Source organism: Lontra canadensis, unplaced genomic scaffold (genome assembly GCF_010015895.1).
Source record: "Lontra canadensis isolate GAN:19392208 unplaced genomic scaffold, GSC_riverotter_1.0 scaffold23, whole genome shotgun sequence".
In the NCBI taxonomy this organism is placed as follows: Eukaryota; Metazoa; Chordata; class Mammalia; order Carnivora; family Mustelidae; genus Lontra; species Lontra canadensis.
In genome coordinates this window covers 3,320,322-3,346,786 of record NW_022631017.1, presented here as the reverse complement: position 1 = coordinate 3,346,786, position 26,465 = coordinate 3,320,322, and positions in this window count along the sequence as shown.

The window sequence follows — 26,465 nt, the reverse complement described above, 5'->3', positions numbered from 1 at the left end:
ACATAAACACCATTTAGCTGAAATAGTTCTCACTTATGTATTTCCATCAGCAAAATGAACAGCAACTGTGGACAAGCGGGGGGGCACTGGGAGGCACAGGATATTTTATCTGAGACCAGCCAGTCTCCTCTCCTCACCTTGGCTACCACTCATTCTCAGCCAGTACAACTGCTGGTGGTGGTGTTCCTCTTAGAATTCTCCATCCTGATCTGCACGATGGGCTAAATGGTCCTTGTGTGGTTGTCGGCCACTAGTTCACTGGGTTCCAGAGAGATCCAGGGGGCCAATGCTCCACATGACCTGGATGACCAGGCTTGGCACAGTGAAATGAAATGCTAATGGGAAACTTCTTGGATGATTGAATATATCAGGCAAACTCAAGGCATTGCTCTGGAGGGAGTAGACACCATCTCTCTCCAAAAGGAATAATCCAAAGATCGGAGGGGTTAACCTTTGCTCAAGGTCACAGATGGGGAGAGTAGAACCATGACTGGACCCTGGGTCTCCCAACTTTTTGTCTCTTGCAACTGAGGGCTGGATGCTGAAATTTTGCCTCCAGACTGGGCTGAAAACATGAACGTTTTGAAATGTATGGCTTTCTCTATAAAGAATCAGCCTTAGTGAAATCGAGAAGATATCATTATTTCTCTTTTGTGTATGGAAGCTATCCACATCATACCCCAGAACATGGTTCTGCGGTTGGGGACGGGGACTTCGTTTCTACTCATGGAACTGCTCCTGGCATACACCAGGAGCTCAATCCCTGCACTGAACCGAGTCCTATAACTTTGTCATTTCTAATCCATGTATCGTCCACTCCACCCAGGGATTCCCAGCTGGTGTTGAAATGGCCTGGGGGCCTCAGAAGTTTCACAAAACACAATGAGGGGCGTTGTGAACGGAAACCTTGGGAACAGAAGCGGGTCTGAGGCAGTTTCAAAGTACAGATAAAAGTGAACCAAAATGCAGAAGGGAAGGAAAAACAACTGAAAACTCAACTGGTAAAGTTCTGTGTGTACATTCATTTATTGGTAGAATACACCCCCCTTTCCAGAAAGTATTTAAGAGAAGTAAAATGCCCAAGAGACAAAGCACAGATGTGGATGGAGAAAAAGGCATGGGATGGAGATCCACAGGTCCGAATCCTCTGCCTCTGATGAGGACTGTGACCTAAGGCCAGTTATGTACCTAGCCTGAGCCTCCATTTTCTCAACTATCACATAGGGCTTATCACAGATTAGACACCAGCTGCATAACTGTGCCCATCAGGGCAGTTTCCTGGCCTACAGTAGACCTCAAGGGACTGAAATCTATTATTATTGTTACTTTACCAAAAAGAAGGAGAGAGAAGCATCCTTGCTGTCTTCACCACCACCCCATCACCATATCATTACCTCTTTCATCATCACCATTATCACTAGTATTGGTGCTCACTAGGGCTTAGGCACCATCCTAAAGTCTGGGCATGCGTGACCTTATTTAATCCCCACAACCCCCTAAAAGTAGAAACATGAGAAAGGAAACATGAGAAAGGCGTTGAGAGTTTAGGTGATCCGTCCAAGGTCACACACCTACTTAGGACATGCCATCGATCGAAGATGGTGGTGGTCCCCGCCAAGGTCAGGCTGCGCACGCAACCTGAGCATAGGCTTACTCTACCACGCCCCAGAACCTGACCCAATGACAAGACCAGGAACTTCCCAGCTGCCTAGTGACTGACAGAGTGTACGGGAGTGAATTCTAACCTGCCAAGCAATATTCAAGCAGGAGGCACTAACCAGATGGTGTGGAGAAAAATGCCATGAGCCAAGTGCCCTGCACTTCAGAAGATACTCCAAACCCCCTTGCATAACACTAAACCTTCCTCCCCGCCCCCACTTGCTTGCTGAACAAGGGGAACAGAGGACCCCACTGATTTCCAATTCATTCCTTGTAGCGCATCATTCAGTGTCCTCAGGTGGGCCAGTCATCTCGTCCCAACAGCCACAGATGAGATGGAGCCAACGTACCACCCTTTGGCCCTTGCCCCATTGGAAATAAACACACAGAGGAACCTCTGGTTAAAATGCCTGCAATGTTCCTTTAAAATACACAGGCGCTTTCTAAGACAGCCATGTCTCGTGGCAGTTGGGAGCTCAAAGCTCCCAATTAAACAAGAGTGTTGGTGAATGGAGTGAATTCATCCGCTTCTCCCGGCGTAGATGTATACGCCAGTGTGGCCCTGGGTGTCTGTGTGCCGCCAGGAAATGTTTCCATGGTGAGAAGCGAGCCTGGACACTTAGGATTTGATCCCTTCTTCCCACTTGGCCTCTGGTGCTCAGCAGATCCTAGCCTTCCTTGTTCCGAGGTGGAAATTCTCTGTACGGGGTGGGCTCACAGCCCGGGGTTCTGGTCCCCCAGCTGAGGGAACAATGCACCTCTTGGGATGTCCTCTTCCTTTGAGGTTTCGGGCCATCACAACAGGAAGGAAGGAAGCAAGGAAGGAAGGAAGGAAGCAAGGAAGGAAGGAAGGAAGAAAGGAAGGACGGACAGGCTTGCAAAACTCTTCAAACCAAGCACCAGGTTTTGTTTTGGTTTGTTTTTTTACCTTTCTTACCTTATTATCTCTCCATTTTACATCTGAGGAACCGAAGGCCCAGAGAGGTTAAAGCAGCTGCTAGATTGGCACGGGCTGCTGAAGTGGATCTGGGGTTCACCCTGAGGGAGCCTGGCTCCGGAGTCCATCTTCAAAATTGCTTGATTTCCTCTCTGGGGCTTCACTGTCTGGAGACGGCACAGTCAGGATTTCAGCTTGGAGGCGTCTGCTCCAAGAACGGACTCTTCTATGTCATAAGACAAGTGACTTTATGTTCCTGGTCTCAGTTTGCTCCTCTGTGAAATGGGTGCTGTGATCCATGTGACAGATCCTGTTGGATTGTAATGAGGAAGAAATGATATAGAAAATGCAAGCTCTGAGGGGCAGTTAAGAGGTAAACATGTTTATATCGCTTTGAGATTTACTCATGCTACTTAATCTTCGTGCCAACTCTTTGATCCAAGTCTTATCCATCCCAACTCAAATATAAGGAAATGGATACCAAAAGAGAAAAAGAGACTTTGGTATAGTCCATGACATAAACCAAGTTCTTCTGAATTCAAGCCTAAGAATCTTCTATATGACTTATGCTAGAGTTCACAGATTTGTGGGGGTGGGGGTGGGGTAGAGGATGTCATGTTCTTTGTTTGCTTTATTTTATTTTATTTTATCTTACTTTATTTTAATCTCCCTGATCAGGTAGTGTAGTGACTTGCACATGGAAAGGATTAAGTTAGCTTGTTCTTCACTGAATGAATCATGACTGGATAGAAGAGAGGCTTGGTTAACCAGAGACGTGGGGAAATGCGAGCTCCTTTATTTATGATTGAGTTTTTGCTGAATCTAGAATCGTCCTGGAACAAAGGTACTGAAAATATATCTGACACATTCCAGTTCATGGCCTTTCTTTCAGGAAGGGAAGTGTAATACGTAAGTGAAACCTCACTGGTTGCCCAAGGATCTGGCAACATGTCCTAGTCATGCGATTATGGAACTTTTTGAACTAGAACGTGTCTCGGAAAGCATCTGATCTGACCTTCTGCTCTGGAGGAGGATTCCTCCATCACTGGCAACCTCAGTTGGTAGCTAAAGAACCAAGCCAACCTCTCCCTGTCACTTTTCAGAGTTGAAATTAGGTTTGCATTCAAGAACGAAACCATTTATAAGAAATGCAACATTGTGAAAATTCTTTAAGTACCCTATGCCTCAGTTTACTGATTTGTAAAAATACGCTTCGACACCCTGCTTTTTTCCACTTAACTACACACCTGGGAGATTGTTTCCTGTCAATACTGAGAAAGCTCTCTAATTCTTTAATCACACAGACACACACGTGCACACACACCACATTATTTAATCAGCCCACTCTCAACATAGTTTATTTCCTATTTTTTGCTATTGCAAATATTCTTATAATAAGTACTCTTGATCAGAATAAAAAGTAGCACCAACTTCATAGGTTTTCGTGGCAAATACATTCATATAAATCACTTAGAAAAGTGCCTGGTCCATAAGAAGAACTCCGTGAAGATGAACTATTGTTATTTTGATTTCTGTTTCTTGAATAATTGGAATTCCTGATAGAGGGACTATTGGAGTAAAGGGAAGAGGAAACAAAGTGAGAAAACATCCAGCCTGGTTGGGGAATATATTAGTTATGATTGAGCTTAGCCATGAGCAGCAGCATAAACAAGGTAGAAGTTGATTTACAAGTCCCTTTCAGGAAGTTTGTCGGTGCTCAGTTCCAGGCTAAATGTCCCTCCGTGGCATCAGGGATTAAGGCTTCTTTAATCTGAATCCTCCACTTTGGGTGACCTCTGTAGGTTATCCCATGGTCTGCTGCATTACTGCTGCAGCTCTCCACATTCCAGCCAGTGGGAGGGGAAAAGGCTGGAGAGAGGAGCAGGGACAAAGGGCACAACTTTGCTTTTAAAACCACCTCCAGCAAATTACACACACCACTTTCATCCCATTGGCCAGGACCTAGTTACATGGTCACACAATTGCAAGGAAGGCTCGGAAATGCAGTTTTTAATCTGGCAGCCAGGTGATTCACAAAACATTATGAATCTAAGTACCGTGGAAGATGGAGAGAATAGGTATGGGGAGGTATCAGTAATCATCACCTCAGGGAGTTTGTGAAATCTGGGGAAAGGCAGTCCTACAAACTTTGCCTTGGTAAGAGGGAGTCTTGGCTAAGCTGAGAGTTTTTGATCTATGCCCAAGGATTTTCACTAAAACGACCTCCTTCTCCCCAAACCATGGCCTCTCCAAGTCATGGTCTAGCAGGCCATACCCATGGTGGGAGGGTGTAAGCTTTGGTTGTTTAGCCCTTGGGTTGAATTTGAGACATGCCTAGAAAGAGTTGTGGACCACGTGTGGTTTGTGGAATCAGCTCACGAGATTTACATCACGCAAGACCAACTTGACTCAATATGCAGCCCAGGTCAGACCTTGACAAATTTTAGCTGCTTTTCTCCTAGAGAGAAAACCATCCTCGATAGGATCTCTCTAAGGCTCTTCTTCTAACCGTGTAATGTAGACCTTCTGGTTTCTTGAAATATCTAGTAAATCACATTCTAACTGATTGGGGCCTATCTGTATTCATCAGAGTTCCTCCTCTTATTCTGGATCTGATCTCTTCTTTTTGTTCCAATGTGATTACGATCTAAAGTAGGTCCACCTGGATGCCACACACACACAAAGAAAATTTCAGGCCACTCTCCCTGATGAACATGGATGCAAAAATCCTCAGCAAAATATTAGCAAACTGAATTCCACAACACATCAAAAGCATCTTATATCACAATGACGTAAATTTTGCTCCGGGGATGTAAGGACTGTTCAGCCTCTCCAGGTCAATCAATGGGATACACCACATTGACAAACTTAAAGGTAACCAGGGAGGGGTGTTCTGCTTTCTGAAAAAGATGAGCACATTTGTACAATTTGACTGAGGCCAGATTGTGGAATAGATGCGGTTGGCTTCAGTACCCTTGGGCTCCACTTCCTAAACCTCCTGTTCCCTCCTGGGCTCTCCAAACTCAAGGCTCTGCCTACTTCATACTCTGCCCATCTTCATCCCTGTTAAGTTCCCCATTCTGCCAAACAATTCTTAGGTACATCATCACTAACTTCTTTAAAGATTGCTTAGCATTTTGGGCGCCTGGATGGCTCAGTCGGTTGAGCTGCTGCCTTCGGCTCAGGTCATAATCCTAGGGTCCAGGGATCGAGTCCCACATTGGGCTCTCTGCTCAGTAGGGAGCCTGCTCCCCCCCACCCCCGCCCCGCCCGCCTGCCTCTCTGCCTACTTGTGATCTCTGTCTGTTAAATAAATAAATAAAATCTTTAAAAAAAAATTGCTTAGCACTTTTAGGGGACTTGGCTAGAGATAGATGAATGTGTCCCTACTAAACATGCTGGCTGACTAATCAAACTTGGAGCAACAATGTAATTTTGAGGTAGTAAGGCAAGTGTTAGGATTTGTTTTGAAATTATTAATGTTTGTTTCAAGAGTTTGGTGATTAACCCACTCAAATTCATACAGAGAGAAATTGTGGAGGTGGAGTTCTGACCCAGATTCTCTGCTGACCATTCTTTCCAGCCTCAAGGGCAGATTCCAGAAAGGTCAACAAGGTGACACTTTGGGGTGGATGTGTCTTTCAGGGTAGACTTTGCCCCTCCTCCCTTACAGACTAGCTCTGTTCTCCCAGGTTGAACCCGGGTTTAGGGAATGGGCCTCCAAGATTAGCTAAATACACGAGACTTTGCCTTCACAATTCAGCGTGAGTCTGGCTTGGAGGAATCACAGAACTCTGGAGGTGAGCCAGTTTTTGTGGGAGAAATTGGAATGAGGCTGGGGCAACCTTCCCACCTCTGTCTTCTCCCCAACTCAATCTGAAAGTACGTCAAATAATTTGGTTTCAGCTCCGTTTAGCTTCTTTCAACCTGAAAGTCAAAGTTTCTCTCTACAGGAGGGAAACCTGCATGAACTAAAACTGAAATTAGTTAATGAGAAGCCCTGTGAACTGAAACTGTCAAATTTCACACAGCTCCGGCTTATCTTTCTCTTTTCCCAGCCACCCCCACACCCCCACACATTCATTCAGGAAACAGGTTAGATTTAGATGTTTTCCAATTGCCAGGCTCACAAAACCATCTATACACCAAACGTATACTCTAGGGGTATAATGGCTAACAGTGGCAGGGAACTATGGCTAGTGTATCTACCACTGAGTTTGACATGTTGGGCTAATTAAAAAGATGATTCCATTTGTTATAGAAAGCCCATCTCCTGGAGGACTGGGCAATTTCCTAGGATACCTGGTGTACTGGAAGGGATGGCAAGAAAATGTCTGCTTGCTTCCCGTCCTCTCTCAATAGTCTCTTCTCTCCTATGAAAAGACCCGAACATTAGGTTTACCTGAAGATGGCCGCTCAGAGGACTTCCCGTGATGCAACTGAAGAGAGAAACAGTTGAGACAAATGGGGCTTGTCTAATATTGGAGACTAGGGGTGACTATGGGATGTGGAGGTTTCTGTGAGGGATTGGTTCCAGTACGTCTCTCCCTTAGCCCCAAATGCCCACCATTAGTGTCCCGAAGGGATCGTCAACTCCAGGAAGTTGACACTCTGCTGACTGCATGAGCAACTCGGCCCTCTTTGGGCTACCTGAATAGGAAAGAATAGATTTACTGGACAGAAGAGTGGGCCAGGTAGAAATTCCTTTGTTGTTGGGGTGGGTTTCTTAACCACTTTGTGCTTTACTCGAGTTTTCTGTCAACTTAGGAAGGGGCCATAAGTTGATGAAGGGAGCCAAAGGGAGAGCAAATTAATATTTAATGTTTTTTAAACACGTTTCTGTGTGTGTCACCTCAATTCATTTTCTTGATATATGTTTACCAATGGCTTTTCTGAAATTCGGAGACAAACCCAAGGGCAACTCCTTAGAAAGTACTTGAGTTGGGATTCTCTGACTCCTTCATGATCTCAACCCTTTTTCTCTAAGGGAAGAGATTTTTCAGGATCGCCTAGGATAATCTGCCCATTTTTACTGAAGAGCAAGCTGAGGCCAGAAAGGTTAAAAACAAAACAAAACAAAACAAAAACCCCAAACAGAACAAAACCCAAAAACCTTACTTAAAATCATATAGCTAGTTTGGGTCAGAGAAGGGGAAGACCATGTTTCTTGGTTCCTAGACCATGATTCCTTCAACTACACCACACAGTTGCAACAACGAGAATCAAAAGGCCCTTTGCAAAGGCCACTTAAAAATATCAGATTATGACTGTGGAGTGGAAGGGAGAGCGATTTCTATTTTAGCCATGATGAGGAGGAAATTACATATATGAGCCTTTTAGCCGCAAGTTTTCATTATAAGCAGAATATTTCTTTCTGTTGCAAACATGAACCCAGCATCGTGAATGTTGGAATACTTCATCAATAGATTCTCTGGAGGGATGGACTAAAAGTATCACAGTCCAGGTGATTCAAAAGTGTAGCCAGAGATGAGAACCATTGTAAAAACTCAGTAAATGTCCTTTCACTAACTCCGTGACCTTTAAACTCACCTTAAGCTGAATAAAAGTCTTTCGCAATTAATTAAATTATCATCATTTAGGCTGTGAGTTGAGATTCTGACTTTGTCAGGTGTCATCTGCAGAATTTCCCAGACAGGCCAGACTGCAGATGGGTGATATTTCTCCTTGGCTCTGACCCATGCTACACTTAATGCAGGCATAATTCAGAGTGCATTACGGAGAAGGAAGGAATTCGACCACACGCGCCCTTCTGACCTCGAGATTATAAGATTTAGCGTGTGTATGTGTATTATGTCACACATCCACATATATTTATACATAAAATACAGATATCTGAACACTACCTAACTGAAACGATTAGAGGGTTTTTTTTCTTCATTTATTTTTTGGAGTCAATGCTTTTGAAGAACGGTGACATTATTTCTGGGAGAAGATTTCTTGCCTCCCCCACGGCCCTGGTGAAAATCTTGCTTGGAACAATACGTCTTCTGTGAAACGGTCTCCACAGAAAGTTGTGGAAATAAATCTTCCCTCTCACCACTCACGCTGAAGTCAAACCGAATAGAACACAGAGGCTTTGGAAGGATTGACACTCAAAGGAAGAGGGGAAAGTGTCCTGAAAATGGTAGAGGTTGGGGGAGGCCCTGGCATAGAATTCCCTTCTGGAGACTGTTCTGTGGCACCGGGAGGGTGTGAGTTAGGCTAAAAAGAATATAAAGCCTTCCCTTAATAAATTTTCAGTTCTTACCTTTCATGCTCATTTAGTGGAGAATTGTAATGGCATAAAAGGGGACATGGAGATCTACTTGTCCTAACTCTCTGCTTTCTGACTGAGAGGAAACCCCCAGGTGAACCGGAGCAGCTCCTGGAGTGGTCACAGGCAAGCCTGAGGCCCCGTGAGCCGCTATGGTAGGCCCAGCGGATGGGGAAGCAGGATTTCAAATGACAGGGTGTTCTTGGAGACACCTCTTCACTATCTGGCTGCTCACGTTCCTTCTGATGAAGCCCCTTGTTCTCAACTCTTAGGGCCAGAAATCCGGAGAAAGAGCCAGCTGGGTTGGTAGATGTCTTTTGTGAGTTAAGATACAACTGTAAATAACATTTATTTTATTTAATTAACTTAGAAATTGCCTTCTCCATGGAACTTGCCCTTGCTACCTTATTAAATTTCACCTGATTCCCCTGCTCCCCACCCCCACACAGCACTTGTAGTTGGAAGATTGACTTGAAACCCTCACTGTGTGATAGGCACTGTACTAAGTGCTGTCATGGTGATTCCACTGAGTCCTGAAAACGCCATCCCCCAAGGCAGGTCCTATTACTATCCCCACTTCATACACAAGGAAACCAAGCCTTAACGAAGTTAACTGACTGCCAGAAGCTGTCTTAGAGGCTTGATGGGTGAGTCCCCCAAAGGTCACCAGCAAAGATGCATAAGGTGGGCGGTTGCCTTCTCACTCCCCATTCCCGCCCCCTCTGTGGTGAAGGCCTGGGCTCCCAGAAATTTCTTTGAAGGAGAAGCCCTGTCCTCTTGTGGTTCTTGAGGCACTTTCTGGCCTTGCTGTGTGGGTTCCTGCGACCTGACGTTCCAAACAGAGGCATTTGCTAATTTCCTGAAGAAAGCTCCAGGAAGTCTTGTCCTCTGGTGAAAGCTGTTCACAGTAGGTGAGAAAAAGGGAAGTTTTCAGACCACCACACACTTGGAGGTTTCATTTTCAGTGTTGTATGGAGCTGACAAATAAACCTATCTTGAGTTGGCTCTCCTTCCTCTCCCGTCCCACCTCCTGCCTCTCCTCTTTTCCAGATCCATGTGAATGTTTTGGTTAACTTTATCCCCTCCTGTGTTATTGTTGTTGTACCACATATTAATGTGGTGCTTCTGTAGCCCAGAGGAGCACGGTTGAGTTACAGTAACAAGCTACGAGCCCAAGGAAAGTCCTGCAGTTTTTGGCTGGTCCTGTCCCAATATACACCCGCACATCTGGACAAGAGATCATGTGACAGCCTGAAAAGCCAGAAACATATCCTGGATACCATAAAAAATGAGTTCTGTTAAATTAAAAAGGCTTTAAATACTGGCTCAGCTGGTTTGGGGGGGTCTTTATTTCTCTCTCTTTTTTCATTGTTCTGGAATGTGTTGTACGATTTGTGATTGCTGAAGCTTTAATTTAATATTGTGAACCCATCATATCGTGAATTTGTTTGCAAGCTTTTCTGAGGTTCAGCCAGACCTTCTCTACTTTCCTAACTTTGGGCAAGGCTTGTCGATTTTTGGGATCAAGGCTTCATATCATGGTAAAAAACAAAACAAAACAAAAAAAAAAAAACAACCAAAAAAACCACTCTAGAATAAAAAGAAGAAACTCTCCCCTTTCCCACTTGCCAACCTCTCCCTCAAACCTCCCCCCACCCCAAGAAATCCTTCAGCTCTCCCCCTGGCCAAAGCCTGTCTCTTTTTACATTCTTTAAGAAAGATCCTATAGGGTAGTAAGTTTTAAAATATTATTGGTAAAGAGAAATGTCATTGTTCTCTCTGGAGAGAATCCAGAACAGATTGGAAATAAAATGTTTCTTGAGAGGAACGGATGTTAAACACCAAAGTATGGTTAAGACTCTATCCCAGCAACTCAGGAAAAAAAAAATATCTATTTTCCTTTTCTTACGCAAATAAAACATTCTTGCGTTGCCCGCTGGACATATCTTTCTCCCTGATTTACCAAGATTGCAGAAACCAGGATTAAACAAGTCACCCATTCCAAAACCAAAAATCTGTTTTCTCAAACGATCCAAGACAGAATGACTTTGGAAGTGAGCATGTGATGAAAAGACAAGATAGAAAAAAAACTCTGCCTTCTTTCTCTTTAAAGAATAAACAGCCAATTAGACAGACTGCTCTCTCTTGGCATTTGTACTATCTGCTGGTGATGATTTGTCTTTTCATTTGAAAAAAAAAAAAAACTAGAAACAATATTGGTAAAATATCACCAGCTTTCGGTTTTCTAAAGTATGTGAAAACATTTTATTTTAATGTGTTTATAAGTCCAGTGTTTCTTTTCGCGCCCCTGACTGTCGGCTTAGTGGGAGTGAGGACCTTGTCTATCTTGCTCACTGCTCAGTCCTCAGGATCTGGAACAAGGTCTCACCAACATTGCTGCTCAGGATGGGCTGTGCGTCTCTGTTTACCCCTCCACACGCGCTCCATACCCTTCCCTACCCTCTGCAGCCTGGAGCTGACTTGTGTGGACTTTGGTTACATTGACTGGGCCAAGAGATGCCCAAAGAGCTGGTGAAACATTAATTCTGGGAGTGTCTCTGAAAGTGTTTCTAGAAGCGGTTAACATTTGATTGGGTGGATTACATAATGTGGGCAGCCATTGTCCTATCTGTTGGGGGCCCAGATGGAACAAAAAGGTCAAGGAACAGTGAATTCTCTCTTCTCAAGCTGGGATGGCCATCTCTTTCTGCCCCCAGATACCATAGCCTCTGGTTCTCAGGTCTTCTGACTCTAGGCAGAACCAACAGCCCCCAGTTCATAAGCCTTAGCCCTCCCAGCTGTCCTCATTTTCCAGCTTGCAGGTGGCAGATTGTGGGACTTCTCGATTCCATAATCACACGAATCAATTCCTACCATACATATTTCTTCCCACAGTTGTGTTTCTTTGGCGAACACACACAGGCTCCCTGCCCCCTTGACTTCCCTTTGGCTACACCAAGGTACATCAGCATGTAGGCTGGCCAGAACCTCTCAGGACCAGCGATGGTAATGGCTCCCCTTCTTCTTCTCCCAAGGCACTGCACTAGGCCTTGTAACAGTCTCTTTATTGCTCTCATGAAAGCACCCGTTTGACATTATCTGTTCCTATCAGTATGTAGATCTTTCTGGGGTCCTGATTGATGAAATGGACATTTATTGAATGACCAAATGGAGTGAAGTTTCACCACAGTGAGCCATGCCTCTGGATCGCTGCAACAAGTCGGTTCCAGGACCATTTCATCCCACACTCCGTTCCTTAGAGATGGAGAGAACATCATGGGTTCAAGGCTCTAAGGATGTGCTGGAGTTGTTTTTCCCCAGTAAAAATCCACAGTCTGCTCCCACGCTATCCTTACTTGTTTTTTTATGTGACTGGTGATATGAACAAAGTAGTTTGTTGCCTTTAGAAAGTTCCATTATTGAATCACTTGTTCATCCATTCATTAATTCATTTCTTTATTCATTCATTCTATAGAAATTAACAAGCATCCCTATGCATCTAGAGATGGCAATTTTAATTTCCTCTTGCATGCTACCTGGGAGATTTTGTACAGCATGGCATTGCAGAGAATTCTGAATTCTGGGATCAGTGGGAAACGGTGCCAAGATCAAGGAGTAGAGGCACATATGATCAGTATTCACAGGACCAGTATTTACCATCCCTGGGTTAGATGCCACTGAGTAAACAACAACAACAAAAAATCCTAGCGACAAGGTGATTTTTGCCTTCAGCTTTGCTCCTTCATGTTAAGAGCTTCTGATACATGATAACTACCACCTCTCAGACACACCCAAATGATTATTTTATTTTACAAAAGAATCATTGACCTGCCAGTGCCTAGTTTCCTAATTGACATTCCAGACAAAACACAAATTAAATGGAAAGTTTTTCATTCTGCTTTCCTGAAATGTAAATGGCAGGCTGCAAAGACAAGACAGTCCCCCATCTTAACTGAGATGAAGATTTGCTAACCAGTTTTAATTTTTTTTTAAGATTTTATTTATTTATTTGACAGAGGGAGAGAGATCACAAGTAGACAGAGAGGCAGGCAGAGAGAGAGGGGGAAGCAGGCTCCTTGCTGAGCAGAGAGTCTGATGCGGGGCTTGATCCCAGGACCCTGAGATCATGACCTGAGCTGAAGACAGAGGCTTAACCCACTGAGCCACCCAGGTGCCCCCACTAACTGGCTTTAATCACTTTTGGGTAATTTGTTACAACCATCGCACAGGAGTCAATGGCATCCTTTCTGGAAAACTCATCTCTAGACCTCTCCTCCTGGATTTTCTTGATAAGAGAACACACATGAGGAACGTATGATCCTCAGCCTTTCATTCTTGATTACAGTGGATTTTGATTCTATATCCAGCTCAACCAGTAAGATAATGGATCTGACATGCAGATTTCCTTGAATGGAACTTCCTGTGTCCTGGATGTGCATTCCTTTGGGGTCAGATTTTCTGACAGCTCTGTTTGGCACCTAAACCTCTTTCCTGAGTCCTGTTTCTTTTCTATTACCTTGCTCAGCAGTCCTGGGCAAATCACTTACCCTCTCTGGGCCTTCCTCTGACAGGAGAGGATTACCTAGCTGATATTTACTAAGCACATAATTTGGGCCAGTCTGTACACTAAATGCATTTTATTACATGCGTCACATTTAGTACAAAATTAGTACCCTGGATAGGAAATAAAGGGTTTATATTAGGGATCAGCAAACACTTTTCATAAAGCAAATGTTTTCAGCTTTAGAAGCCATATACCCTCTGTGGCAGTTACTTAATTGTGCCATTGTAGTAGTGAAAACAGCCACAGACAGTATGTAAACAGATGGCTGTGTTTCAATAAAACTTGTTGGATACAAGCAGGCTGGGGGCCTGATTTGGCCCACAGACTATAGCTTGCCACCCTTACTTTACATGAATTTCCCCATTAAATCTGTGTAACAATCTATAAGGTGAGTACTAATTAACTAGAGCAAGTCACTTTTCTGGGGTTGCCAAGATAGGAAGAGTCAGGATTCAAACTCAGTCTAGTGGCCCTATTTTTAAATCACCCTTCTGAGTTTCTAAAAGCCCCAAACCCACTTTTCCCTACACTTGTCCCTGTACAGTGTTCCAGCCTGGGTCCTACCAATTCTTTCCTGTCCCTTATCCCCTCTCTCAAAAAGGCCACTGTTTCTGGGCATTCATTTCCTGTGAATGTACCATCTGTCCTCAGCCCTGGGTTTGGCATCAAGCCCAGCAAGTCCTAAATTCTCTTATATTCTGAGTATTAAGTCCTCTGCCAGACTGGGGTTTCTCTCAGTCCCCATACAATTGGAATGAAATCACCAGAGGAAACCAAAGAGCTCACATTCGAACAACGCCTGTTCAATAACTAGGTTCAAGATCCTGTGGTTTTGAGTTTGAACCTTTAGTTCCACTCTTAACTTGTCTTGTGACCCTGGGCATATCGAAATCTCTTGGTTCCTTATCTATCAATGATGGTTAAAAACAACAATAACAGCAACAAAACAACCCGTAAGTTTGTTGTGAGGACTTGCCAATAAAAGCTTCACGCAACCATAGAGATACAGAGCATGGGGATGCCAAGCTGTCCTTTTCCATTTCCTCGTTTTGAATCACGGCTGTAAAAGTATTTTACTCACTGTCAGTTAGTGGTGTGTGCTTGGGTCTGGTGGCCCTCTGTCCCAGGTGGGTCGGAGTGGAAAGCCACAGGGAGGCTTTGTCTCATGCTCTGGGTTCAGAGCTTGGCATGAGGGGTAGAAGTTACCACTTTCAAGCTCCAGTCCTTGTCATCTGTGCTGGGAAAAACTCCCGAAGGTGGACCTCTCATCGGGGCTGCTATTTATTGTGAGCGAACTCTGGGCCAGGCACAACCCTGAGCCCAGGGAGTGTGGGGGGGAACAACATGCCCCAGGTCTCCTATATTCCAGCTAGACCCACAGGCACTCCATGGCTCCTCACCCAGGGTGGAAATGACACTGTGATGAGTGTGTGAGGCAAGAAAGGGCCTTGAGAACTTACGACAAAGAAGGACCCCAGACCGGGGTGAGGAGGGTCCAGGGAGAGCCTGCCTCGAATGTGCCTTCCTTTTCCTGCATCCACCAACCCTGACTGTGCAAAGGACCTGATGACAGAAGCAGCTGGGTGCTCTGAAGAAGTGAGACCAGAGTGCTGGCCGTCTTGGGGATAGGAGCTGAAGCCAGACAGATGAGGTAGAGGCCAGATCAGGGGATGCCTTGTAGGTGATGGGAGGATTGATTTTATCTCAAAGATAAAAGGAAACGATCAAGAGGTAATAGACAGGGGGTAAGATGAATATGGATGGGCTAAGAAAATAGGGGCTCAAAAGGATACTGATGGTTCTTAAAGTTTTTGAGAGAAAAATCTGGCCCCAACTAGCTTTCTCATCCTTCTCTTCCCCACATCTCTTTATACTTCTATTTCACTTACACAAATGAAATTATTTATACTTTATTTATATAAAAGTACTTATATATTTACTTTATGTTTATATCGTATTTGTATTTCAACCCTTCTCTCTAACAGACAGGTCTTCTCTAGGTCCCTTTACCCCCTACTCCGTGGCCACACCTCAGACAACACCCTGCTCCCGCAAGAAGGTGATCTCATTTCCGTGGTGCTTGTGTAGGGCCTGCCCTCCTTCAAAACGAGCTGATGTCTCACCTCCTCCATGAGTCCTTCTTGGGTGGCCCTTCATCACATTCCAAGATGTAGTCAGCACTATAGACAAACGAGAAGGGGATAGTTCAAAGTCTTCCCAATCTCTCACTTTAATCTCTTCCCCTAAAGCTCTTTCCAAAAGCCCCAGCTCTGGTTTTCTCTCACTGAGAAATTATCTACAGGCCATTAAATACCACCCTTGCTCATTCCCTCAAGATGGACCTCAGAATCGCTCTTCACATGAAACCTCCCTGACTGCTCCCGTGGGAAGAGACTTTGATCTAGGCCTCCTCTCAAGTACCATCCACTTACTGATTATTGTTAGTTAAGAAGACAAAATGAAACAAAACAAACAAACTTTTGTCTGGGTAGCCATCATATTCCCTAACCCATCATAAAGTTTCTTAAGCATGGGGACCGTTCTTTGTGACTCTTCCTCTATTCTTTGTCATTGATGCAGAACCCTGTAGATGTACAATAAATCGTGTTTCTTGGTAGTTCTTGGTCTGAGGTTACAAGATCATTTGTGTGCCTGGCTTCCTGGGAGACAAAAGGCTTGTAACCTTGTCCCTTGAAGTCCTTCCCCCACGCTGTGAACTGAATGATCAACCCCAAACTTCCTTCCATGTCATTCCCCTCCTTTGAGCCATCAGCCTGGCTCCTCATTGGCCACATAGTAAAATCTGAATTCCTTAGAACAACACCTTCTGCATTTCTAGCTGTGTTTTCGTTTTGTGCATGCGTGTGTGTGTGTGTACACACATGCATTTTAGTTTTTACCACCGCTGTATGACGAACTTACGTGAACTCAGCAACTTGAAACAACTCATTTACTATCTCATGGTTTCTATGTTGGGAGCATGGGCCTGCCTTAGCATGGTGTTCCGCATCAGTCTAAATCAAGTTGCCATCAAGCTATCAGCTATGGCTGGGGTCCCATCGGAGGCTCCACTGAGGGAGAAATTCACTTCTAAGTTCACGCTGATTCTCAGCAGAAATTATTTCCTTGTGGTTATAGGCCAGAGGTCTCCCTCAGCTACTAGACACCTCCTCAAGTTTCTTGTCCACTTACTTCATGGCGACTTGCTCTCTCACGGCCAGCAAGAGAAGGAGAGATTCCCTGCAAGTCTTCTGGGAGTCTTATATAATGGGATAGAATACTACCATGGCTTTTGCCATGTTTTATTGGTTAGAAGTCAGTCATAAGACAATTCTATTCGCAAAGAGAGAGGATTATATGAGGGTATGAACACCAGAGGGAGAGGATCTAGGGTCTGTTAGCCACATGTTGTATCTCTCTTCACTGCTTCTAGAAAGCGAACTCCAGAAACACCAGATGTTTCTATTTCTGTAAACATATCAGGTCCTCTTACATCTCGAGGAATTTACATATGCATTTGTATCTGACTGAAATGTCCTTCCCTACTTTATGTCTCCAGTAATTCTTCCCCGGTATCTTTTACCCTAGAAAAATTTAATCAAACCCTTCTCTGCAACACTTCTTTTCTCTGGGCTCATATCTATGGTCATGCTCATGGCTTGTCTATCTCTGTACAACATAGTAGACTATAGAACAGAGCATAGAAACCATACAATATCTAGAGTATTAGTCTGTCGTTTCTTTGATATTGGGAAGTGTGTGTTCTTTTCTCTGTTCCCAGTGATCACATCTAGTATGTGACTGACAAAACTGAAGAATATGTGAAAGGTGGCTTCTTTAATGGGAAATGGTCATAAATCTAAAATGAAAGGTCTGCAACCTTTTTGCTCTCATGCTCCTTAAATAAATTTTGAAAAGTTATTTACCCTTTCAGATGTTTTTGAGGGGATATCAATAGTTAATCAGTTCTTATTAAGTTATGCTGCTGTAGCAAACATGCCCCAAATCCTTGTGGCTTACAGTAACAGAGTTTTAAGTCTTGCTTACCTGATATCTGGATGCAGGTCATTTATGGCTCTGTTTCATATGTCTTCTTCTTTCCAGGATCCAGGCTGAAGCAACACCTGCTGTTTGGGACATGATATTCTTGTTAAAGAAAAGAAGAGCTCTGGGAGAGCCATGTGATGAATTTAAAGCTTCTGGGCTCCTAAGGCCCACATCACTTCTCCTACATTTTATGGGCCAAAGCAGGTTATATGGCTCTGCCTGACTAAAGAATATTCCTCTTATGAGAATAAGGCAATAAATAAGTTGAAGCAAAAATAAAATCAATCACAACTGATAAAACGTTTTAATCATAGGCTTAATAGTTGAAAATGTTATGAATTTTGGCATATTGTATATGTGCTTGAAATACCTATTTTCAGTTATACAAAACCCCTTTGGGAAAGGGGAGGATTTCCAATAAATCAGTCAGATCAACCTTGCTTTTGTTAGAAAAACTGACTTAAAATTTCAGTTCAAATACATTTGTTGATATGTTCTTATGGGAACCATTCATTTCTAATTCATAGGTAGATAGTCACACAGATAAAGTCACAGAGCTCTGTCAACAGTGGTTTCCTGAAAGAAATAAGGTTCTGCCCTTTTAGTTATCTCACTAACGTCTCCATTGCTTTGTTGTCACAGAGTTCCTTTTAGAACAGTGGATGATTGAACTGTCCTCTTGTTTGGCATCCCAGAGCTTTCTACTCTGGTAATTGCCCAAAGCAAGACTTGGATGGGCAAGAAACAGACCCTATTTCTTCAGGTACCTAACTGTGAAAGGGACATGAGGCGCAGACATAGTTGCCTGGAGGTGCTCAGTTAAAGAGTGTTTATGGTTGTTGACAATCTGGAGAATGATTCTCTCAAATTATTCACCCTCCTGCCCCCAGTAGTCTTTGGGCCCTGAGGAACACACAAACACTTAGTTTAAAGATTATTTCTGTAAGATATGGGATGTTCTAGATAGAGGTGAAGGGGAAAATGAATGGAAGAATCTCAATGAAAAAGAGAGCCAGAAAGAAGAAAGTAGAATCAGAGACTCAAAGCATACAGAAAAAGTGTGAACATTGAGAAGTAAAAGCTTTCTCTTGCTAAAGCTGGCCAGGGAGATGGTATGTCTTCCCCTTCCTGGAGAGGAGGAGACACCAGAGATGGGGGCGGGAAAGGAAAGAGAACTTGAGGGCTTTTCCCAGAGCAAGGGGTAGCATAAGGGGAAGAGTCCTGGACCCCAGCCCACGGAGGAAGAATGTGTTGGTACCAGTTTGAGGAAACATCACGTACGTGGTCTCTCTCGTTGATTTCAGAGGAAGTTTTAGAAATCATTGATTTCATCTGCTCGTCACCGGCATGATTAATATATGTTTCAGGACGCACGCACACACACACACACACACACTCTTATTAATGAAGCCCGTATGCCTTGTACAAGAAACAGATCACAAAGGTCTGGAAATACTTTTCTGGGACATTTCCTGTCCCTGCCCCCACTGCTCCATCACCCACCACCCACCGCTTCTTTTCTTTCCTTTCTTCACCTTCTCTTCTTTCTTCCCCTCTTTTTGTTTCCTGCCCTTTTCCTGTCCTTCCCTTTGATTCCCATACTCGTCCCCAACGGCTTTCCCCTGCCTCAATTTTTTAGTCAGCAACTGACAGATTGAGAGAGAAATAAACATACTCTGTACCTCACTTCAGAAAAGCTCAGGAAGATGTTAGCTTGGGAAGAACATCTTTTTTGGGGAAATGAATCAAGGTGATACGGTATTACCGAAAGTCTCTGGCCAGGTATGATGCGACACAGCATCAAAAGGCTTCTTAGGCTCCTTAATCATATCTAGATTTATTATTTTAAAAATATGTGTTTGGATAGAACTGTAGGATGTCAGAAAGGGAAAAAAAAAACTTGGAGACCATCTAATTCAAAATGCTCATTTTACACAAGAGGAAACTGAGGCCAAAGAGAGGAAACGCTTTGTCCAAAGTTCCATAGGACTAGCGATTTTCCACCTCGTAATCCATTACATATAGGAAATATTGGGACCCATGTATCAAAAGTCCAGAGGAAATCTGTTAAAGTGCACATATATGTACAGAGCAGTCATAGTAAATACTGCAGACAAATTGTGCACAATTTTTTTATCTCCTTTTTTGTTGGGGTTTTAACTGAATATACGCAGCTCCCAGTTATTTAAGAATGGGATACTTACGGTAACTGGGTCACGTGTTTGCCCACTGTAACCATATGGCTAGATCACAAACAGTGATAAACATCAGAATAGTCTTCTTAATGTTCTGAGGCATCTATTTCCTACCTCAAGCAAAATCTGCCTGATGTTAGGATTAGCCAACATGATTGATCCCCCTAGGAAGCACTGGGCTGGGAATTAGGAGAGCTGGGTTCTAATCTAGCCCTGCTGCTGGGTTTTCTTCTGAATGGCTTTGGGAAGTCTCTGCCCCTCTCTCGCAGTGGATTTCGACATCTGCAAAGTGTGAATAATACCTCATCAATTGTGAAAAGTTAGTGAAATGCCAAGTGCAAAGCACATGATAAATGACTGACTGCTGCAAAAATGGGAGGGACTTTAATTTTTATTACTACCTGCCATGGCCATGAGAACCGTGGAGATATATATACATGAGACGTCCTCGCGCATTCTCTCTTGTGGCAGTTCAATCTCCATCCCGTGTGTTCCTCTCAGAGAGGTTCTTCTGAGCAACCCCCTTGCCATCTGAAGTACTCCCCAGTCCCCTTTCCTGGCTCTCTCTCAACCCACTTCTCCAGTTCGACCTCCATGTTATCCCCCCTCCCCCCAGCATATTATGAAGTCTGCTCTCTTTGTCCTATGTGCGAATGGAAGATTCATGTGGGTAGGGACTTCTGCCTTTTTCCTAGGGCCTAGAACTAACAGTGCCTGGCTCCTAGTTCCCACTGAATAAGCACTTGCTGATGAATGAATAAACACGCGAGCTCCTAAGGGAACAGGACACAGCAGGAGATGAAGGAGCCATAGGAGGTCAAAGAGGGGACTCAGCGCTGGTGGTGATAGCCTGGCTGATCTACAGATGCAGATTTTGTGGTCTGAATGCATGGTGTGAATGCCCAGAGACTGCTGAGCAGTTTTATCAGAGTTTTATCTCTAAATGTCCAGGCGCAGAAAAGACCAGGACAGTTGAGTGTAGGTGGCTCACCAGAGTGAGAGACCTGGGGGGAGCCAAGATGGCGGGGAGGAGCCTTTCATTCTTACAACACTCTGGGCAAGCAGGAGAGGTGAGGAGATGAGGGGGGTCAAGAACAGGAGGCAGATTGGCCCATAGCCCTTAGAGACCCTTCACATCTCCAAGTGTGAGCCCACCTCAGAGAAGCAACTCAGCACCTGAGGCCAACTAACTGTTTCCCAAACTGGGAAGCCTGTCAATGGCGGACTATACATACAGGTGACAGTTATGGAAACTTCTGGAATCCTCTGGTTTTGGGAACCAGGTAAAAGAACTCTCCCATAAAGAACATTTGGAACACTGAAAGGAAGCACACTTGGCTCTTCCTCTGAAATTAGGGTTAAGGGAAGAGATCTCTAGGTGACCTTGCCCTGAGCTGATTTTTAGGGTGTTGGGCTAAGAGAACTGGTCATTGCCAGAAAGTCAGCTCAGGATCCTGACCTCTGTGGTAGTACACAGGCTATATTGTAATGTATTATGTCACACTGTATATATTATTTGGTGTTAGATATGTACATATGTACATACACACGCATGTAAGGAAAAGGCCACTGACTGAAGCAGGCCAGGAGGGAGCGGGTGGGGATGTCCCAGATGTCCCAGTGAGCAGTACTCACTGTGGGCAAGGAGCCTTGGGCTAGTCCTCTCCTCATTCTGGATTCACAGCACATGGAGTGGGTCTGTGGCACTCTGCAATCCAACTCAAGGCCCTGCTTCAAATGATCTGAGCAGCACTTCCAAGAAATGAAAGAAAATAGTGAAACACAGCTAATCCCTGCCTTGGACCTAGGTGGCCATGCTTGCCAAATGCCCACCACCCAGAAACCCACTCTGCTAGCTGACACAGATTGTGTTTGCACGTTTCCCCCCACCATGTGCAGTCCACAGACACGGGTCTGCCTGTCAGCAATTCCTAGTCATTTTCTTTTCCATTCTGGTTTTGGGGCAGGGCCTTCCCAGGCCCCGGATATATCCATTAGGGGCTGCCCTCAGGGGTCTGGGTGGATGCTAAGCTGCAGGGTCAGCTGGCCTTTGCCTGGGCTTCTTCTCTCCTGAGGGAACAGATGATGCTTCTGGTAGGTGTCTGAGTTTGGCAGATGGGGAGGAGGACATGGGGGAACCCGGTCCCTGGTGCTTGCTAGGGCCTGGAAAGAGTGTGGAAGAGCCATCCGCCCTCCCCAAGATCTCATTCCCAGCTCCCGGCTCTTCTTTGGTCAGTGGCAGGATTTGGAGAAGCTCTTCTGGTGTGGCTGTGGGATCCCTGACCGCTACACAGTCCTCCTGCCTTAGAGCAATGGGGCCCATATTGGGATCTTTCAAGTTTTCTGCGAGGATCTGGAGAAGCTGCTTTTCTCTTCAGGTTGCTTTCTCCCACCAGCCAAGTCATGTTCCGTTGAGGTCATGGGAGATGGATTATTTTACACAGGCATTTGTAAATGACGGCTCAAACTTGAATCTACAAGTAGGTGTTGATGGCAGAAACTCCCAGGCATCTGCTTCCATCCCTTTTGTACCCCCATCCCCAGCATCTGCTCCACACCTTCTGGGCTTTCAGAAACTTTCTGTTCTCCTTTGAGTGTGTCTTCTCTGGCATTCAGTAGGAGCTCTGACACATGGAGCCCAGAGCTGAGGGTAGCCGGGAGACTCCGGGTGCTGGGGGTCATCTGCCTGGGACAGCGGGTTCAAGGCTGAATGGCATTTGAAGGAGCCCATGGTACCAAAACTCACCCACCAACTGCCAATGTATGTGAGGAAGACCACACACCACTGTTTTCTTTTGTAATACACTCCCTCCTTGCCTCCTACCTCATGTTAGAGTCAATGTTGTGCTATATCCAAGGGAGTTTTTCTTGGCACAATCATGGACTTGTCTCCATTTTTTGACGTAAGCCACAGAACAAAGGTTTGCGAAGACAATGAAAGGAAAATGGGGTAACCATAACCAAATCATCTCCTCTACTTGCTCTTTCATTCCCCACCCCTCTGAGAGGCTTAGGTAAAACCATGGCTTCTTCCTTCCTCCCCTCAGCTCTGTAGCTTGCCTCTCCTCCCTTAAACTCTTTCAAACGTTGTGTTATTAGCTAGGAGAGTTTTAGAATAGGCCACGGTAAAGGTTGGACAACTGTGCTAGGTTTTATTTTGACATCATCCCCCCCCTTAGAAAACTTTCACTTGAATGAATCCAAAGGAGCTAAGTCTGTGAATGTAAAGAGCACCATAGCTTCTCGCCTTTCCTTACCCAAATTGGTGGTCAGTTATTTCCGTGAATTTATGCCCATTTCTAAAACTCTTCCAAGTCTGGATATATAAAAGCGTATATAAAAATAACATTAATTTTTAACAACAACAGATCTAAAAATCAGATCCTGGTATCTTCCTCAAAAGCCTCCAGGGCCTCATGGCTATCTGTAGAATTAAGAAAGTCCAAAGAGTTAACCAAGTGGCTAAGTACACTTGCATAGGTTGTATAATGCACAATACCGAGGTGCACCATATTCTGCTCAACCATACTAATGCCTAGCAATAAGCAAAGTTTTCAAAGCTCTTCACAGTACATTTTCAAGCAACTCATCTAATTTTAGCTTCTCTAAGCTTATAGGTATACCTTTAATTTTAGCCAGTCTGGTTTCACGGTCTTTAAACACACCTTGGAGTTCCTACATCTTGGCCTTTACACAAACTCTTCCCTGAGCATGAGGGGCACAGGTTCCTCATTTCCACTCAGCTGCATCTTCCCAGTACTTTAAAACCTACGTTAAGTTTCACCTTCTCTGCCCACAACACCTGGAAGCCATTGCCATTGCTTTTGGGCTTCCAGAGTACGTGTTGTCATAGGCCCCTTGAGACACACTGCACACAGTTAGAATTTCAGTTTTCTTCCCAGGAATTCTCTATCTCCAACTAGATTATGAGCATTTGAAGACAGAGGCCACGGTAACATTTCCTGGATTTCCTACAGCACCAGACACAGCGCCTGACATATAAAATTGTGCTCGATAGATTGTTGATCTACTGGCTGGTTGGTTCAAGTTGCATTGTGAAGAATCCATGCACCCTCTTTCTCACCCCCTTGTTATTTTATTCCAGTTCCCGGAATTTCATAATAACAGAGATGGTTCCAGAAAGCTGATACAGGCCATTTCCTCCAAATAAACCCATGTTTTCATATGACAAGCTGTGGAGCTTTCTATAAAAGGAACCCTCTGTTTAGGTCCCATCAAACACATGCCAGATAATAACGATAATGATACGAAGTCCATTTATTAAATGCTTACCGACAGTATGCCCATGGACTAAATACTTTACATACATGATCTTATTTAATCCTCAGCAAACCAAAGGGTAGATACTTCTATTTTTCCCAGCTTTATAGATGAATAAAGAAAGGCTCCAAAAAGTAAAGCAGTTTGTGGGAAGTCACAGAACCAGTGAGCAGCGGTCCCAGGATTTGAACCCAGTCCTTCTGAATCTCCAGGGTCTTAGCCACCAGGCTGGTACACAAGGTTTCCCAGGTCAGGTTTACAGCCCTCTTTCTTGACAGGCTTCCTGGTCGTAAGGCACTCTGTGTTCAGAGCTGACCTTCATGTGGCCACAGGCCTCAGTGCTCATAGCGTGTCTGCCAGAAACTAGTTAACAGGCCTTATCTTGAAGCGATTGGACTAGGTCCCTTCCTGTTCTAAGAATTTATGAAGCTACAAAAAAGTAAAGACACGGCCCTTGCTCTCAGGAATTTATAGTCTTATTGGGGAGGGAAGATATAAACCTTGAACGGAGGAAGAGTTGGCTAAGCAATTAGTCCCAACCAGGTGAGCAGTGGAGCCTGGTGGCTGCAAGCACATCGGAGGGTCTGAGAGACCAGTGCTGTTTCTCTGTGAGCAGATCGAGCTCCAATCAGTCAGCAGAGGGATACCTTTTCTTAAGGGACAATGAGCTTGACCTTCTCAACAAGGCCGTGCCGGAGGAGAGAGCAGTGTCTATCGCAACCCCAGGATGTTTATTGGCCGGGCCATTTTGACCCTTCAACAAGATGTTTCTTGAGCAAATTTTTTGGAATTTTGGTGGGCTCTGACCTGCAGTTTTCACTTCCAAAATAACTTGACTTTTCTAAAGTGGTAATTTCATTTTCATGATAATACTAAACTGAAGCCACATGATCTCTAATTGGAAGCAGGTCTTGGGCCACGGAGTTGCCAAGAAGCAGTAAGAAACATGCTTATTCTACTAGTTTGCTTGAGGCACTCAGCATTTTTGAATGCCTGGGCAGAAATATAGTTTTTTAAATAAAGCCAATCCCTGAGAGAGGAGGGGGTGAGTGGAGGGGAAAGCAAGGCAGGAATGGGGGTGGTAAGAAATGGGAGAATGGGAAAGGGTTGCTTTTTTTTTTTTCCTTCTTTCTTTCTTTTTTAAATTCAAAGCAAGGAAAATCATACTCTTTATTTTTGTACTTAAATTTCGCCATGTGTGTGTGCCATCTCTGGGTATTGGTGAAATCGGGGTGTGTCCTGCATCTATTGGGGTGAGGGTGGGAACACAGCTGATGTTCTTTCCACTTTCAAGGTTGCTGTCCTGATTTCCTTCAGGCCAGCGAAGCACAGGGCCCTGCTTCAGGAGATGCTCTGGGAACCATTCCTTTTTTTTTCCCCCAAATTTTCTTTCCCACATCACACTTCACTTGTTCTATTAATTGTATCCTGATGAGAGATGCAGTAACTCTTCCTCCAGTGGCAATTGGAAGATTGTTTTAATAAGTCTCTCCGGAGGGAGACAAGAAAGCCATCCCAGTTTTTCTTTTCACAGCGCAGCAGAGTGTCCCAGGGAAGGCTCCAGAAAATACTGACACGAAGGAAATCTTTTAATGACGTTTTTAAAAAGAAGCAAAACAAACCCCCTCTCTGAAAACAGAAATTATATAACGGATTAAATGCACATCGGAAATTTCTGACGGAAGCCAAAGCTGTTTTCTAAATACAGTTGGGAGCTTAGTAAATCACATGGTGTTTTCAGAGCCTCTTCCTTTCCCCGTTGCCCTCAGTTTCCTGCGAGGCACCGTTTTAGACAACCTCGCTGGAGGGGACTCCAGGCTCTGCGGCGGGGTCCCACCCTGCCAGTTAATATCCTCCTGCGCACCCCCGCGCCCTCCGCACTCCCGCTGGCCTGCAGCCCGACGGGACTCCTCCTCCAGGAGGGCAGCGCCCCTCCCTGCGCGCGCCATCCTTCCTGCTGGCCCCGCCACTCCTGGACTTGGTGCCTTTTTGCCAGGGCTGCCCGTTGCCTGGGCTGTGCCGGAAAAATCCCTGGCACGATCCTTATGCTCCCTTTCCCATTTTGCACACCCTAGGAACGGCAAGATCTAAAAGGAAGTATTAAGAAGTGAGAAAGGAAGGGCCCAGTGAAGGGGAGAGAGAAAGTTCTAGATTTCAGCCGGTAACTGCGGCCTGTAAAAAAGCCACTGCACCCTGGGCTGGGAAAGGGTAGCCCAGAACTTGGGTTGAAAGAGAAAGTCGCCGGGGTGGGGGTGGGGAGAATATTTAGAAATGCAACCACAATGCCTTAAGATAGATGTGACTCAGTGACTTCCCAAAACATGGATTTCAGATAAATATCACCTTCCGTCTTTCCTATACTTTTCACTTGATTTTTCTAAGGTAGTCATTGACATTTTTAATGTAAACCCCGCTGTTACACGCCCACTTCAGTTTCCAGGGAAGGCACGCAGGTGCTGAAGGTCCGGGCCGGGACATTTGCTTTCTCCTGCCGTCCCGGGGGACCCC